This window comes from Manis pentadactyla, chromosome 14, assembly GCF_030020395.1.
Source record: "Manis pentadactyla isolate mManPen7 chromosome 14, mManPen7.hap1, whole genome shotgun sequence".
Lineage (NCBI taxonomy): Eukaryota > Metazoa > Chordata > Mammalia > Pholidota > Manidae > Manis > Manis pentadactyla.
In genome coordinates, this window is record NC_080032.1 from 66,945,935 (window position 1) to 66,961,912 (window position 15,978).

The following is a 15,978-nucleotide window of genomic DNA, read 5'->3' on the forward strand; positions in this document are numbered from 1 at the left end:
AAGAGATATGCAGGTTTTTTCTTTTTTAAATTTAGAATTATTATTTATTTAAGAGTTGGTGTAGCTTCTTTATAAGAAATATATATCTGAAGTTCAAAAATATTACATCCAAGTTACATACTTAAAGTAATATAACATTTAAGTAAATTAACAATGGATATTTCATGACGGTTAGACTATGGAGATTTTCATTTTCCAATTTATATTCTTCATTTTCTAAAAATTTTGCTATGCACATATTTATTTTCAAAAAAAGGAAATACTTTGTAAATAAAAGTATCTTTTATATTACTAATGATTATGATTTATATTTATTTGAAAATGTCTTTATAAATATGACTGCCCACTTATCCTTTAAATGTAGTTTAAAATACATTAGAATTGTACCCACTACAATCTGGAAGCCTACTCTCATTTTTATAGGAAACTAAGACCAGGAATTCACACTAATAATCATTCACCCCTAAGTAAAAATTTATTGAGAAACAAAAGTGCACTGATCTTTACCAGGTTTCTTTTTCTTGAATCATTGATCAGACCTGCAAATTTTGTTGAAATTTGCCAAGTAAATAGGAATATTTCAATTCTTGGTGTCAGTAATGCCAAAGGTCTTGCAATGTCAGATGAATGAGTAAAGACAAAAAATTTCAAAACATTACACAATTTTGAATACTGTTGTCATAAGACTGTGACTCTGGGTCCAGGGAGAAGAAACGATATGAAGACCAACAAAAAATTTCTCCATTTTTTTTCTGCTCATCTACTTTTTCAAAATAGGTAAATTTTCAGAGAAGTTATTTGAATTACATTTCAGCAGGCAATCAATTGTGTTTGCCTAGGTTGGAAATACACAGAAAATAGGCTTCCCCAATTTCAAAATAGTTCCCACAAACACAAGGTAGTAAAAATGATGCTTTGCCACTTTGACCAATCATTTTCTCCCTTACTTTCTTAGAAATCTGCCCACACAATTGGCATGATTCCTTAGAAGAATTTGTCTTCCTACTGTATTAAATAGAAACAGTTATACTTGCCTTCTAGGTAATCATCTGGTAAATGCACTCTGTCAGTAGACAAAAGACCTAGCTTTTTCTCCAATTCTGTTCAGTTGCTCATTCCTTAGGATTTCAGGCTCCCATCCATACAGTAAAGGAGTTGGATTAGATAATCTCTGAAGATGTCTCCAGATTCTGAGAGTGTGTGACTCCTGATTCTCCATTAGTTTGGAGAAAACGCTGGTCTGCCTGCACCCTGCCTTGCTCCACTGGATACACTGAGACTATGGACACTATGGTATCAGCAATTTCATTAGCATTTCTGTGCCTCAGTTTCCTTCTCTGTAAAACTGAGATAATGACAATACCTCCGAATAGTTTGATATTTTAAAGTAAAAAGTTAATAAATATGAATTTCTTAGAAGAGAGCCTGGAAAGCATTACACATCCAGTAATTGTTGGCCAGCTTCTACAATTACTAAAAGATGAACGGTCGAGAGAAAATGTAAAGACACCAGGCTGGGAGCTAAATCTTGTATTATCCATCTCTCCACACTGTTGGATGTCGCGCGCCCCGTCCTCGCCGGCAAGAACAGCATGCAACAACAGCAGGATTCTTCTGCAGAAAGCTTTAATCTTCAGCTCTTTGTGGAACAAATGTGTCGGGCAGGACCCAGACTAAACGACGGGGCCAGCTTATATAGCTCTCATGCTCTGTGCTGATTGGTGCTGCTATACGTGCTTCATTAGCATGGCAATTTTTAGTAGATCTGATTGGTTCTTATGCTAAGAAGTGATTAGCATGTGGTTTTGTGACGTAGGGTATTTTGCAACTGGGAAGTATGGGATTTTCCAGTTGCCCCACGTTGAGCGCCACCCTCTGGGTGCGGCTGCCAACATCTCCCCCTTTTTTGTTTAATAGAAACTCAGGACGGAACTTGTCAGCTGAGGCGGAGATAGAGGCCTGACCTCCAGCAAACATTTCTTGATGCCCCCTTTTTGGAGAGGGGTCTCTGGGCATCTACCCCTATGCAGTCAGGCGTGTCTCTCAGAGGGGTCCAGAACCTCTTGCAGTGCTTTGCCTCGCATCCTCTAGCAGACGTTGGGACCGCCTGGTACAAAGGGTCTTGGACCTTTTCTTTGACCCTCTTGCACCGCGAGTTTCTTAGGGAAAGCTGCAGGTAAGCGATAAGGTACCCGGGCCTGGTGCAATGCCACAAGGGCTCAGGGTGCAAGGGCTACCTCAAGCTAAAGCTGAGCTTCTTTATTGAGCATGTTGAGCCACACTTGGGGAGAGGCGCCAATATCTACTGCCATTAAGGCTTGAGCAAGGATTACTTTATCTTGCCTATGTTGGGCACAGAGCCTGCATAACAACCAGAGTAGGAGCATGAGACCTCCAAGCATGAATACACCCATTCCAGCCATGCCCGCCCACTCTTTGACGTGGGAGAGGGCTCTGTGGAACCAGGAAGAGAGTCCTTCTGCTACGGAGATATCTAGCCGGGTGGAGTTGATGTGGGTTATTTCTCGCCGTAGCTCTTCCAATGCTCCATCAAAGTCTTGGGACCAGTTTCCTGAAAGATACTGGGACAGGCTTCGTGACAGATTAGCTGCTCGCGTAAAGTTTTCATATTGTATGCTAGTATTGCAGAGAGCGCGAAACTTTCGCTCACACCCCAATTGGGCTAACTGCCAGAGCACATCTAGTTGCTCTTCCACCAGATCTACTCGCTGATTGAGGACCATTATTCCTCCTTTCAGCTGGCCATCAAGCGTGGACTGATGGTCAAGGGCAGAGGATACTGATTCCGCAAGGTTATTGAGTTCTGTAGCTGTTTTGATAGAGGTGTCTAAAGCTATGCCAGCTGCGGTGGCTGCAACTGCGGTTATGGAGATTAGAAGCACTATGGCGGCTGTAGCACCGAAGTCGCGTTTCTCTCGAAACAGGGTCATGGTGTTAGGTGCATCTACTGGGACGGGGACCCAACGAGGAATACGGGCTATTAAGGCATTGGTAAAGTTAAGTGCATCCCAGCACTGAGACAGAAAACAGGAGGCATTGGAACAGGAGTCAAAACTATCATTGGACAAGATAAACAGGAATGGAGGGGAAAGGCATACTGGAGCTGGTGGGAAGAAGAGCTTGGGGTCCCCCTGCGTAGAATTACCCGGAGAACAGAAACGAGTGGTGGGGGCTGAGGTCTCCGTCTTAATATAGCACTGATAGGTCATGTTGTAGCTGACGCCTTTTCTTCCACCCAAAAGGGCGGATAGTGGGGACAGGTCTGTACAAGAGCCATTAATGCCACACAGCATCCATTTGTGAAAAGGATTCCTGTTCATAGGCTGGGAGTTAACTGCCATCTTCTACCATTGCTGTTCCCCAGCTTCTATCTTTGGTCATATCTGGGGAGATAGTGAACCTGTGGTGTGCGTCTGCCCAAGTCACTGTAGCTGACTTGCAGTCTGTCCAAGGCCATGGTTCTCCTTCATAGTCACCTAAGCAGTGGGGGGCGTATTTGGGTTGGCGAGGCACAGGGGATGCTGTTACGTTTGACTGAGCACTTTCAAGGGGCTCTACAAACGTGCCATTGATCCAGAGAACATTCTGGGGGATCGTTTGGTTATCACTGCTCCCAAGCCCGATCCCCGTTATCGGATCACTGAACCAGCCATATTTTCTCTGTTTTAGGGAGATACAGTTGGTTAGAATTTGAGTGGTGAAGCATAATGACCCACTGGTTACAAAGGACCGGTTTTCTCCCAAAGGAGCTGTCATGGTGTCTTTTGCTAGGTATGGCAGGTTTATGCTAGAGTTGGTAGTGAAAAAACGTGGAAAAACCACTGCATTGAAGCGGACGGGCATAGGCTTAGGAAAGGCAGACAATATTCCCCATCTCAATACTCTCTGAGTCGGGGTTCCCAGTGACAGGAGCAGGATCAGTAGGTACAGAGAGGTCATCTCCTTTGTCCAGGACCTTCCTTGTCAGATGCTCCGGGATCCAGAAGGGGTTCTCTTCACCCTGGGGGAAAACACATACAGCTCCCCTGGATCTTATTATAATTGGATCCGGGCCTTTCCATTGGTTAGATAATACATCCTTCCATTTCACTAGTTCCTGTGGGTCTTTTGGCCACTGATTGTGGCGGTCTGCTGCTATATGGCCTCTAGCATCCAGGTTCAAAAAATTCATAGTGAAGAGTGCTAGGGCTATTGCAGTTTTTGGTGTGGGGGGTATATCCCCAATTCCCCCTTTTTGTTTAAGTAAATAGGATTTGAGAGTGCGGTTCGCACGCTCCACAATCCCTTGACCTTGTGGGTTATAGGGAAGACCAGTGATATGTTTTATTCCTATGTGATGACAAAATTGAGCAAATTTGGTAGAGGTATAGGCTGGACCATTGTCTGTTTTGAGAATTTGGATTAACCCCCATGCACTCCAAGCCTCAAGACAGTGGTGAATGACATGGGAAACTTTCTATCCAGATAATGGAGAGGCAAAGATGACTCCTGAACAAGTATCCATAGATACATGTACATATTTCAGCTTCCCGAAGGAAGAAACATGTGTCACATCCATTTGCCAAACTTGTAAAGGTTTAATACCTCTGGGATTAATCCCAACATGGGGCGTGGGAAGAAAACTACAGCAATGTTGGCAGCTAAGAACAATGTTCCTAGCTTCGGCTCTGGGCATGCTAAACCGCTTGCGCAGTGTTTCAGCGGTGACATGAAATTGTGAGTGGAATTTTGAAGCTGGGTCGAGCAGACGGAAAGCCATACTCCTAGTCGAAAGGTCAGCTAAGTGGTTGCCTTGGCTCATAGGCCCGGGAAGGCCTGAATGTGCTCTAATGTGGGTTATATATAAAGGTGAGCGTCTAAGGAGTAATTGTGACTGTATCTGTTTGAACAGGGTAGCTACTGTACTTGATGCTTTGATCATTCCAGCTACTTCTAGGGAATTAACTGCATTAACTACATAACAAGAATCTGACACAACATTCAATGGTCCATGAAAGGTTTGTAGCACTTCTAAAACTATGTGGCATTCTACTACTTGTGGAGTATTGGGTGTATAGTTTTTTGTCACAACTTTGCCATTATGGACATAGGCTCCTGTACCTGTCTTGGATCCATCTGTGTAGACTGTTTTTCCATGTGGTAACGGGGTCTGGCTAGTGATCCGAGGGAACACTAGGGGATGAGTTTTGGCAAAATTGATGAGGGGATGTTTTGGGAAATGGTTATCAAAGGTTCATGGGAAGCTATAAGCAAGTATGGCCCAATCATCATTCATAGCACATAATGTTTGTATCTGCTCCATATTGTAAGGGGTTATGACTGTTGCTGGAGCTATCCCAAAATGTGCTATAGAAGTCTTCACTCCCCTTAGGGCGAGTTTGGCTATGGCAGCCGGGTAATATTCTATAGTTCTAACTTGAGAGACTTGGGGATGGATCCAGATCAGTGGACCCTTTTGCCACAAGACTGCAGTTGGCAGTCCAGGGGTGGGAAGAATGCATAACTCAAAGGGTTCATTTAATTGTATCCTATTCAATTGTGCTGTCATTAGGGCTTGTTCCACCTTGTGGATAGCCTGCACTGCCTCAGGTGTGAGAGAGCACGGAGATGTTAGTTGGGAGTCTCCCTCTAGGATTTTAAACAGCGGTTTCAATTCAGTGGTAGGTATCTTTAAAAATGGCCGCAACCAATTAATGTCTCCTAGGAGTTTCTGGAAATCATTCAAAGTTCGCAGCTGATCACGTCTTATCTCAAGCTTTTGGGGGTAAATAACATCTGTGGAAATAGTGGTTCCTAGGAATTTACTAATACTAGATTTTTGGACCTTCTCACTGGCTATATTCAGTCCCCAAGTCTCTAGGGATTTAGTGAGCTTTACATAGGCCTCTTCTACTTCTGCTGATTGCGGGGAGCAGAGAAGGATATCATCCATATAGTGAATGATTTTTAGTTTGGGGTAGTTTTCGCGAATTGGTGCTAGCGCTTGCTGAACATACAGTTGACATATGGTGGGGCTATTTGCCATCCCTTGAGGGAGGACTTTCCACTGAAATCTGGCATCTGGTTGCTCATGATTAATAGCTGGCAGGGTGAAAGCAAACCTTTCTCTATCTTTGGTGTTTAGGAGTATGGAGAAGAAACAATCTTTGATGTCTATTATGATTACTTTCCATTCTTTTGTAGAGCAGAGAGAACTGGCAGTCCTCGCTGGACAGGTCCAAATAGCCTCATTTGAGCATTTACTGCTCTCAAATCATGAAGCAATCTCCATGACCCTGACTTTTTTCTGATTATAAATATGGGCGTATTCCATGGAGATACAGAGGGTTCTAAATGTCCTAATTGGAGCTGTTCTTGTACCAAATGGTGAGCTGCTTCTAATTTCTCAGAGGATAGGGGCCACTGAGGAACCCATATGGCCTCCTCTGTAAGCCAAGGTATGGGCATGGCGTCTTCAATGGCCCCTATGAAAAACCCAAGCCGCGACAGTCATTTTTTACTTTGGGTAGGATAGGCTCTGTGCGTCCCTGTTGGTGTTTCCCTAGCCCTTTACCAGGGATGTATCCCATATCCATCATCATGCCTAGGGCAGGGGTGGAGCATTCATTAATGAGTTTAAGGCCCAGACCTTGCATAACATCTCTCCCCCACAAATTGACTGGCAGTGGGAGCACATAAGGGGTAACTATACCTTCTTGCCCCTCAGGCGCTTGCCATTTCAATGGTTTGGCACTAATGGTAGGACTAGACTCATATCCTAAACCTTGTAAAGAGTGTGAGGACTGTGTTACAGGCCATTTGGAGGGCCACCAGGTTGCAGAAATAATACTTTTATCCGCTCCAGTATCCAGGATTCCTTCAAAACTTTTTCCTTCTATTTTGAGGGTTAATTTTGGTCTGTCTGCTAAATCTAATACTATGAAAGCTGAATTGTAGTTAGAGGAGCCGAAACCTTGTTCTCTTCTTTCTGTGGCGGTGGAAGGATAATTGGCATGGAGACTAGGTAACACTAAAAGCTGGGCTATGCGGTCTCCTGGGGATATGGGGTAGATTCCTCTGGGGGCTGAACACATAATTTTTGCCAGTCCTACGTAGTCTTGGTCTATAACTCCAGGGTGGACTACAAGGCCTTTTAAAGTAGCAGAAGAGCGCCCCAAGAGTAATCCAACTGTGTTTGGTGGCAAAGGGCCTTTAAAATCTGAGGGGATAGGTTGAACTCCCATCTGTGGAGTTAACACTATTCTGGTGGTGGCACGGATGTCCAATCCCGTGGAACCTGGAGTGGCTCTCCTTGGGGGGCTTTGTTGCTCCCGAATGACACCTGTGTGCTGGTTGCCCCATATATTTGCGGGCCCTGATGGCGGGGGCCCCTCTGTGCGTTTTTTGGCAGCTCTAAGGGTTTCCCTTCTATGTCTTTAACAGATCGGCATTCATTGGCCCAATGTCTGCCTTTTTTGCACTTAGGGCATAATCCAGGGGTCTTTTGGGTTGTGTGCTCTAAAGTTGGGCTTCTACATTCTCTCTTTATATGTCCTAGTTTCCCACATTGAAAACATTTAATATTTTTATTAGTAATTCTGGCTTGTTTGTGGCTTTGTAATATAGCCGCAGCTAGGCCCGCATTGGTGAGTGGTCCCCCTATTTCTCTGCAGGCTTTTAGCCAAGCGTGCATCCCCTTCTGCTTCCAGGGTGTTATTGCCTGTCTACACTCTTTGGTGCATTGTTCAAATACTAATTGCTCCACTAGGGGCATAGCCTGCTCTTGGTCCCCAAATACTCTACCCGCGGCTTCCATCATGCGAGCGACGAAATCTGAAAATGGCTCGCTCGGCCCTTGAATAATTTTTGTCAAATTGCCTGACACTTCCCCTTTGTTAGTGAGGGCTTTCCATGCCTTAGCAGCGCACGCGTTTATTTGTGCGTACACCTGTGCGGGGAAGGCGGTCTGGTTGGCCACCCACTGTCCCTGGCCTGTCAACATATCATACGACCACGCGGGTTACCCTTCGGCAGCGTTTGCACGTGCCTGGGTCATGCTGATATCATGCCACAATGCCTTCCATTCTATATACTGTCCCATGCTAGTAAGGCATGCTTTAGTTACATACTGCCAATCTGTGGGCGTCATAGCTGTCTCTGTCAACCTCTCAATCTGTGCTAAGGTGTAGTTAGCACTGACTCCGTAAGCCCAAACGGACTCTGCTAGGTCTTTAACTTTTTTATGGCTCAGGGGCTGGTGGGAGCGTACGCCATTGTCCTCAAACACAGGGAACATTTGCTTAATTGCTTGTATGGTATCTGGGTGACAGAAAGTATGTGTACCACTCACATAAGGTGGCGGAGCAGTGGGCAACGGAGAGCACCCCGCTGTCCTTTTCTCTTTCGTTTGCCTTTCAGCCTTGCTGGTTCCCTTACTTCCGCGTTTCGCAGTCATGGTCTCCTCCTCCTCTTCCGAGGACAGGAGTTCCTCCTCTTGCTCTCTATTGGAGAGTTGAAGCTCTCTCAACTCTTCCCATGGATACTTGCTACTTTCTCCGAGGCGGTCGTCACCTGCTCCTCGGGGCTCTTTCACTTTTGCCCTGGGCGGACTTTCCCCCTCACTCTGGGGTTTTTTAACTTTCACTTTAGCGGTCTTTTTCGGCCGCGAGCTAGCTCTGTCTCCCGTTCCGTTTCTGACATGCTTTCTTGGATCTCTGTTAAAACTCTCTGTCCTGCCTTTATCACCTTTTCACATTTTTCATCTTGTAGGCAAGCTCTAATCAGTTTCCATAGTGGTCTAGTGCCTCCTCTCAAGTGTCCCTCTTCTTCTTCTCTATCAAGATCTTTCCCTAACTTGTCCCAACTCGGGATGGAGAGGGACCCTGAACAGATAAACCAGGGAGCGACACGGTCTACCTCCTTCACAAAAGATCCTAAGATTTTGCTGGAGACCTTCAAATTTCACTCTTTGAGCGCTGTCGGCAGTGCTGTGACTAATGACGGCGCGTTTCCCATAGTGTCTCTTTATCTACCGAGAACCATCAGCCACCCTTAAAAGCGCGTCTCTCGGAACTTACCACTCTGGGTTTTCTTCGATCCTGCAGTTCTGAATCCTCTCCAGATGTCTGAAGGGTCCTCCCTGTGCCGGTGATGTTCTGGTTCCCGGGTTTCGGCACCACTTGTCGCGCGCCCCGTCCTCGCCGGCAAGAACAGCACGCAACAGCAGCAGGATTCTTCTGCAGAAAGCTTTAATCTTCAGCTCTTTGGGAAACAAATGTGTCGGGCAGGACCCAGACTAAACGAAGGGGCCAGCTTATATAGCTCTCATGCTCTGTGCTGATTGGTGCTGCTATACGTGCTTCATTAGCATGGCAATTTTTAGTAGATCTGATTGGTTCTTATGCTAAGAAGTGATTAGCATGTGGTTTTGTGACGTAGGGTATTTTGCAACTGGGAAGTATGGGATTTTCCAGTTGCCCCACGTTGAGCGCCACCCTCTGGGTGCGGCTGCCAACAGTTGGAAACATCTGAAGCTTTGGACATAGACCCTGGTTCAAACATAGATACTTAAATGCAAGATTCTTCCCCTCCTTGAACATTTTTTCTCTACTTACATAAAATGAACACTGAGGTGCCTAATCTAAGGATTATGGTGAAATTCAAATAAACTTACACATGAAACTCAATGCTCAAAAATATACTTGCTCCCCTGCATCTTTGGAATCCCCCCAGTGTTATAAACTTTGGAGGTACCAAAGATATTCAAGTAGTAGTAGATCCTAGGAATTAAGAAGGCAAGTTCTGGAGCTACACAAAATGAGATAGAATCCAGCTCCAAAATTATCTCTAGGGCATAATCTAGGACAAAATATGTACACAGTTTCTTCATTTATAAAATGAGTAATAATATAATTAACTCTGAGGTCTGTTGGTAAGTATTTAATGGTTCATTTATGTAGAAGTTCAGGACAGACCTGTTATATTAAGATTAAACATTTAATAAAAATATTTTATCACTGATATTATATATTTATGTCCTATCAGGGGGCATAAATATAAATTAAAAATGGCATGTCATTTTATTATTCCTATTATAAATTTTAAAGAGCGTATTAAAAATACATATTTCAATATGGATAAATAAAGGCAGGTAAATAAAACACAGCATAGTTTCCCTGCCATGAACAAGCTATTCTATCTTACCTACAAACTGAGGTTTCTCGCATCCAGGAAATGTTCTCTCATTAAACAAAATCTTTCCCTCCTTGGTAGGGTTAAACTGACCTTCTCCCCACAGACCTGCAGGTAAACTTCTTGCTCATTCCAGTCATTTAATGTTTTTGTTTTCTGGATGAACCCTACCTAAATTAGACGGATGTTCATATCCCCATTTCATCTAAGAAAAACAAACTGTTTATTAAACTAAGAAAAAAGAAACAAACCCCATAGGTATTACATACTCTAGTAGGCCAATTAAAATTTTTGCTATACGTTTGTTTCTTCATCATTTTGAAATTGTACTGCTTCTTGCTTTTTAATCATTTTCATATCCAGTTCCTTCACTGAAATTCTGTCCCTTGACCTGCTAGCCCAGGACATCCTTCTTCCTATTCAACTTTTCTTCATCATAGTGATGCTGGGGTTCTTGTTTGCGGAGCCAAAGAATGAGCTTCACAAACAGTCAAGGTAGGAGAGCAAGGTACAGGCTTTTATTTAGAGATACAGTGAAAGGACAGAGCTCCCGAGGGGACAAGAGAGTCCATAGTGGTACGTTGTCTTTTACAGGCAGCTGACGATTTTTCCAGAACATGAAAAAAACTTAGGGGTGTGGACTTGTTAAGTGGTCTCTGAATATTTACAATTAACTTAACACAAGCAACTTCCTCTGATGATTTCTCCCTGAGATACCAGCATCTTGGTCTGGGGGCATAGGAAACAAGGCCACCTGCTCAGCCCCCCAAGGTGGGCTGAGGTATTGTTTGCTAAAGAGTAAGTTTCTAACGACTTAATTTCTTGGGTATCAAAATACAATCTTATCTTTAAGGTGGAATCCTTCCTGCCTTTTACTGTGTTGTTTATGCCAGGGTTTACTTGCTAAATTAGTTGCCCAGTTTGCAAAATCACTTCATCAGATCTGAAGGAGGAAAGACAGCACGTAGGCCTGGGCCTTTTGGTATGCTAAAGTGAACCTTACACGTGATTATAAATGGTTAGCGTAATAAAACATGTGCTACTCTTCTTTATCTGGGGAACATTAACTGATTTTACTGAAGAATGATTCTTGAGCTCAATGTTTAACATAGAGTTTTAGCAGGGGGGTTTCCTTGCATGTAGTTACATTGCTCTGACTGCAAATATCCTGCCCTGGCCCCTCCGGAGGACCTCACCCTACTCTGACTACATCCACAGTCCCTGTCTCAATAGAATATGAAAGGCTAATGACATGATCAAATTTGTGAAATTTAAAAATAAAGTAAAACAAGTAAATCTAGTAATATTTTGATAGATATGGCACTGATAACTCGAACAGCTGTTGCACAATCTAAAGTCCATCCTCGCTAGTGGTTTATTATAGATGGAAGGCAAGACAGAAGCTTTCCTGAAATAGTAAAAATATCATTTTTAAAGATTCTGGATTTTTTTTCCATTCAAAGGTTTATTAGAGAGGTTAGATAATTATTATAATTAGAATGATTTAAACATCCTTTTTAAGGAAAATGACTAGTACAATTATGAACTGGATTTAACTTACCAGCTGTTTAACTCACCAGATTTTTTGTAAGCTGAGGCTTCACACCTATAAGTCAAAATCTTTAAAAATCACATTACTGTGCAATAATAAATCTCAAATTGCATAAAGTCTCATGAGAGAACTCTTACAGTATCCATCAATAAAAATACATTTGATAAATTGAACCAAGCTTGGTAAATTTTGTAAATTTGCATATTTTTAGCAAACTAATTTTCTATTCTTAAAAAGAAAAAGGAATTGTCTCTCTGACATTTACCTTTGTCTGTAGAAATTCATTATATATATGTAGTTATATGCGGGCATTTAAAATTAATTCTGAGAAACATGTTATATAGAATAGCTCTCAATATCTCCGAGGGTTTAAAAATTTTCCACCAGTATACTTTGTCAAATATATAAACCATAGCTTAAATGTCTCTGTAATAATTATACCAAATGCAATAATTGTATTTCCCTGCTACATCAGGATCCAAAGCATTGAGATTAGACTTGGGACATGGGGACCCTAGGGAAATGTTGTACCTAACCTTCCTATGTCAGGAACGGCAGAAGCAGGCGGCTGAGGGAAGCTAGGATAAGCTGAACTGGGAAACATCAGAGTCCCCTACAGAGAGACTTACAAGCACTGAATGTGGACCAAGAATTTAATATTTAAATTTTCCCAGAAAAACAAGCGTACTAGGGTACTGGAATTTCTAACTGATGCCTGGAAAACTCTCCTTGTTAATACACTTGTTCTTCCAGGAAGCTCTTCTGACCCCAGAGGTTTTCTTGCCAGGTGTGCAGGTAGCTTAGAAATTTATCTCTGTATCTAAACTCCATTCTAAAAATAAATTATTTTCTGATATATATATTATAGAAAATAGAGAAAACTATAACAGTAAATAAAATAGTCTCATCAAGTCATTCATTTCAAAAAATATTTACTGTCACCTACATCTAAAAATTGTGAATTGGTTAAAAGTAGTATGAAGAATTCACATAGTGGTGGACAACACAGTCTCAGCCCTCAATGAGGCAAGAGACTAAAGGAAGAGACAAATAATAAACATGAGAACAAACAAATGTAAAGTCACAAGTAGTATATTCAAAAGAAAATTTCAGAGATTCAAAAGAAATTCCAGGGGTGCTAGTCTTTTTCATTTTAACTTATGGAAGCTTGATTAAGTAGCATATCTTTGACATTTTTGTTATACAGCTATTGTTAATTGGTGGTCTCTTGAATCTGTTTAAGTAAATCTATAAGACAATTGTATTTGTTCATCTATTTTTTTAACCTTTAACAATATCGTCTTTTTATTTGTTCTAAAGCTGGAATCGTGTGATTTAATGATTTTTTAAAATTTAATTTATTATGTGCTTGGAAGATTGTCAGATCTTTTCATTTATCACTGAAATTGTCATACACAGTGGATGTTTATGAATGGGTCTATTCTTACAGTTTTTTCTTTTAATTTAAGCAACACTTTAAGGCTTATATCTGCATGCTCAGATTTTTAATTTTCATGTTTATTCCCATTTCAAGAAAGCTACCTTTAATGGAAATTTATTATAACCTATTTGTTTCAGAATGTAAAGATAGGAAAACTTATGATTCTTATAGTTATCTAAATATCTTTACCTGGAATATTAATTACAATCTCCCTATGTGATTTTTAGTACTTTTTCACTTTCTTCTCCATAGTGAGAGACCTTCTCAAGTTTTCAGCACTTGATTGTCAGCATTTAAAATTTTGTTTTTAATGCCATTAAAGATACTTTCAATTTTTCTATTTAATTTTGTTTTCCCCATAGTTTTTAATCTAACCATTTCTGTTTTCACATCCATTTTCTTTCTTTTTTAAGTACCCAATAAATTTTATTGAATGAATAAATGAATTCTTACTAAAAAAGCATGTATAGGGTCATAAAAAATCAAAGGACGTTACAAACATAAGTTCGATTAGGAACGTTTGAGTTTTCTGAAGAATGAGAACATAACTAGAAAAATTAGTACTATCATAATTAAGGACTCATATTTTTGGATTTTGCTCATTATAAAAAATAATGTTGAATTTTTACAAAACAAAATTCAAATTACACATTAATCACTAACCTACTTAGCATAGAATATGAGACTGTATTTTTTTCCCAAGAAAGCTCATGCCACACACAATTAGCTGGATTACAACCAGGAAAATGCTAAAATGTCGAGAGAGTAAAAATTGTCCTTCTCTGACTTTTAAGAGAATAAGTGATAGTAGGAGATAGTTGGAAAATCTAATTTTTTCAAGCAGAGTGGGAAAAAGATACAGAACATTGAAGAATTTTCCGAGTGCTAGTAATATATGACAGCAAATTAACTTATGACTGTATAGAGGAGTCGTTGGAAATACATCAGCGTTTCTGTGAGATTTAATGAAAGTGGAGCCTTGAAGACCCTTGAGATTAATTTTTTTTAATCCATGCTCTAGTGAAACCCATACCTACTTTTTACTTTTCCCCTACTCTTCTAGCTACCTTCTTTTTTTTTTTGAAGAACATTATGTTTACTAGGCTCTCCCCTACCCCAAGTCCCCCCCCACAAACCCCATTACAGTCACTGTCCATCAGCATAGTAAGATGTTGTAGAATCACTACTTGTCTTCTCTGTGTTGCAAAGCCCTCCCCTTTCCCCACCCCCCACATTATACATGCTAATCATAATACCCCCTTTCTTCTTCCCCACCCTTATCCTTCCCTACTCTCCCATTCTCCCCAGTCTCTTTCCCTTTGGTAACTGTTAGTCCATTCTTGGGTTCTGTGATTCTGCTGCTATTTTGTTCCTTCAGTATTTCTTTTGTTCTTATACTGCACAGATGAGTGAAATCATTTGTTATTTGTCTTTCTCCACTTGGCTTATTTCACTGAGCATAATACCCTCTAGCTCCATCCATGTTGTTGCAAATGGTAGGATTTGTTACCTTGACACATCCATTTTCTTTTGAATATCAATTTGTTCTCCATAAAACTTTCTGTTTCAGTTTTGTAGACATCCTCTTGCAACCTACTGAAGACAGCAGACTTTTCCTTCTTGTTCCCATAGGAAATAATTTTCAGAGTTCTAGCCTTTCTCTATGATAGAGATTATTTTTTATAAAATTTCTTTTTTCTTCTTCAATATTCTTTCACTGTCTTTTATTTTTTTCTTATTCTTGTTGAAATAAATCAAATGATCTTCAGCTCCAGTGTTTGCCATCTGACAAATATTGGCATTATCCTTCATGACATCCCATATCCTCCCTGACCTACAGCAGTAATGTGGTTATGCATAGCTCCTTGGCCATGTGACTCTGTCTATCTGGCTTTCATGTTGGAGTTTTGACTGAGACGTTTGTCTCCCTCTGGACTCCTGAGTCCAACCACGCTCATATTCTAATTGTTTATTTCTCTTTGTTTCATGTCAGTTCAGATAAAGAATTTACTCAGCTTCTTTGGCTCTATCCAAAATCATCCACACATTGTGTCTGAAAATGTGTTCAGACCTAATATTCATTGAATAATTTATCTGTGCCAACCAGTACTCAAAATTGCTACTCATTTAATACTTGGGCTAGTCTCATGATTAGGTATTATTATTATTATTATTCCCTATTTACAGTTGAGAGGATTGAAGTACAGATGTTGAGAAACTTTCCCAGAGTTTCCTAGTCAGTAGAAAATTTTCCTGGTGAATTTTTACTTATGTTTATATTCTCCACAAATAATTAATCCATCTAATATAATGACAATATTAAACCTTGAGCCTAGAAACAGTTAATGTCAGCCAAAACTTTTTTTGGATTATTTGACTTTTTATTATTGAATAGTAAGAGTTTTTATACATTCTAGATACACATCCTTTTTTAGATTCATGATTTGCAAATATATCCTTCCAGTCTCTGGATTGTCTTTACCATTTCTTCATGGTATACACTGAAACACAAAAGTGCTTGCTATTGTTATTTGCTTTTTAATTTGTTTAGTCACTGTCTGGATCATTTCAGTGAGGTCATTTTCTTTCCCGCAGGCTTGCTCAGGCCCACAGCCATCCTAGGATGGCAGTGATTTTGATTGAGCTCTCTTCTCTTCCCTTGATTGCACTCAGGTGGCTAGCATCACCAATTGCTGCCTGTTGCTCAGTTGATTTCAACAGTGTTCCGAAGCATAAACTGCTCTGTAAACCATTCCGACCAAATCACGGGTTTTGAAAAGAATTGTATCTGAGG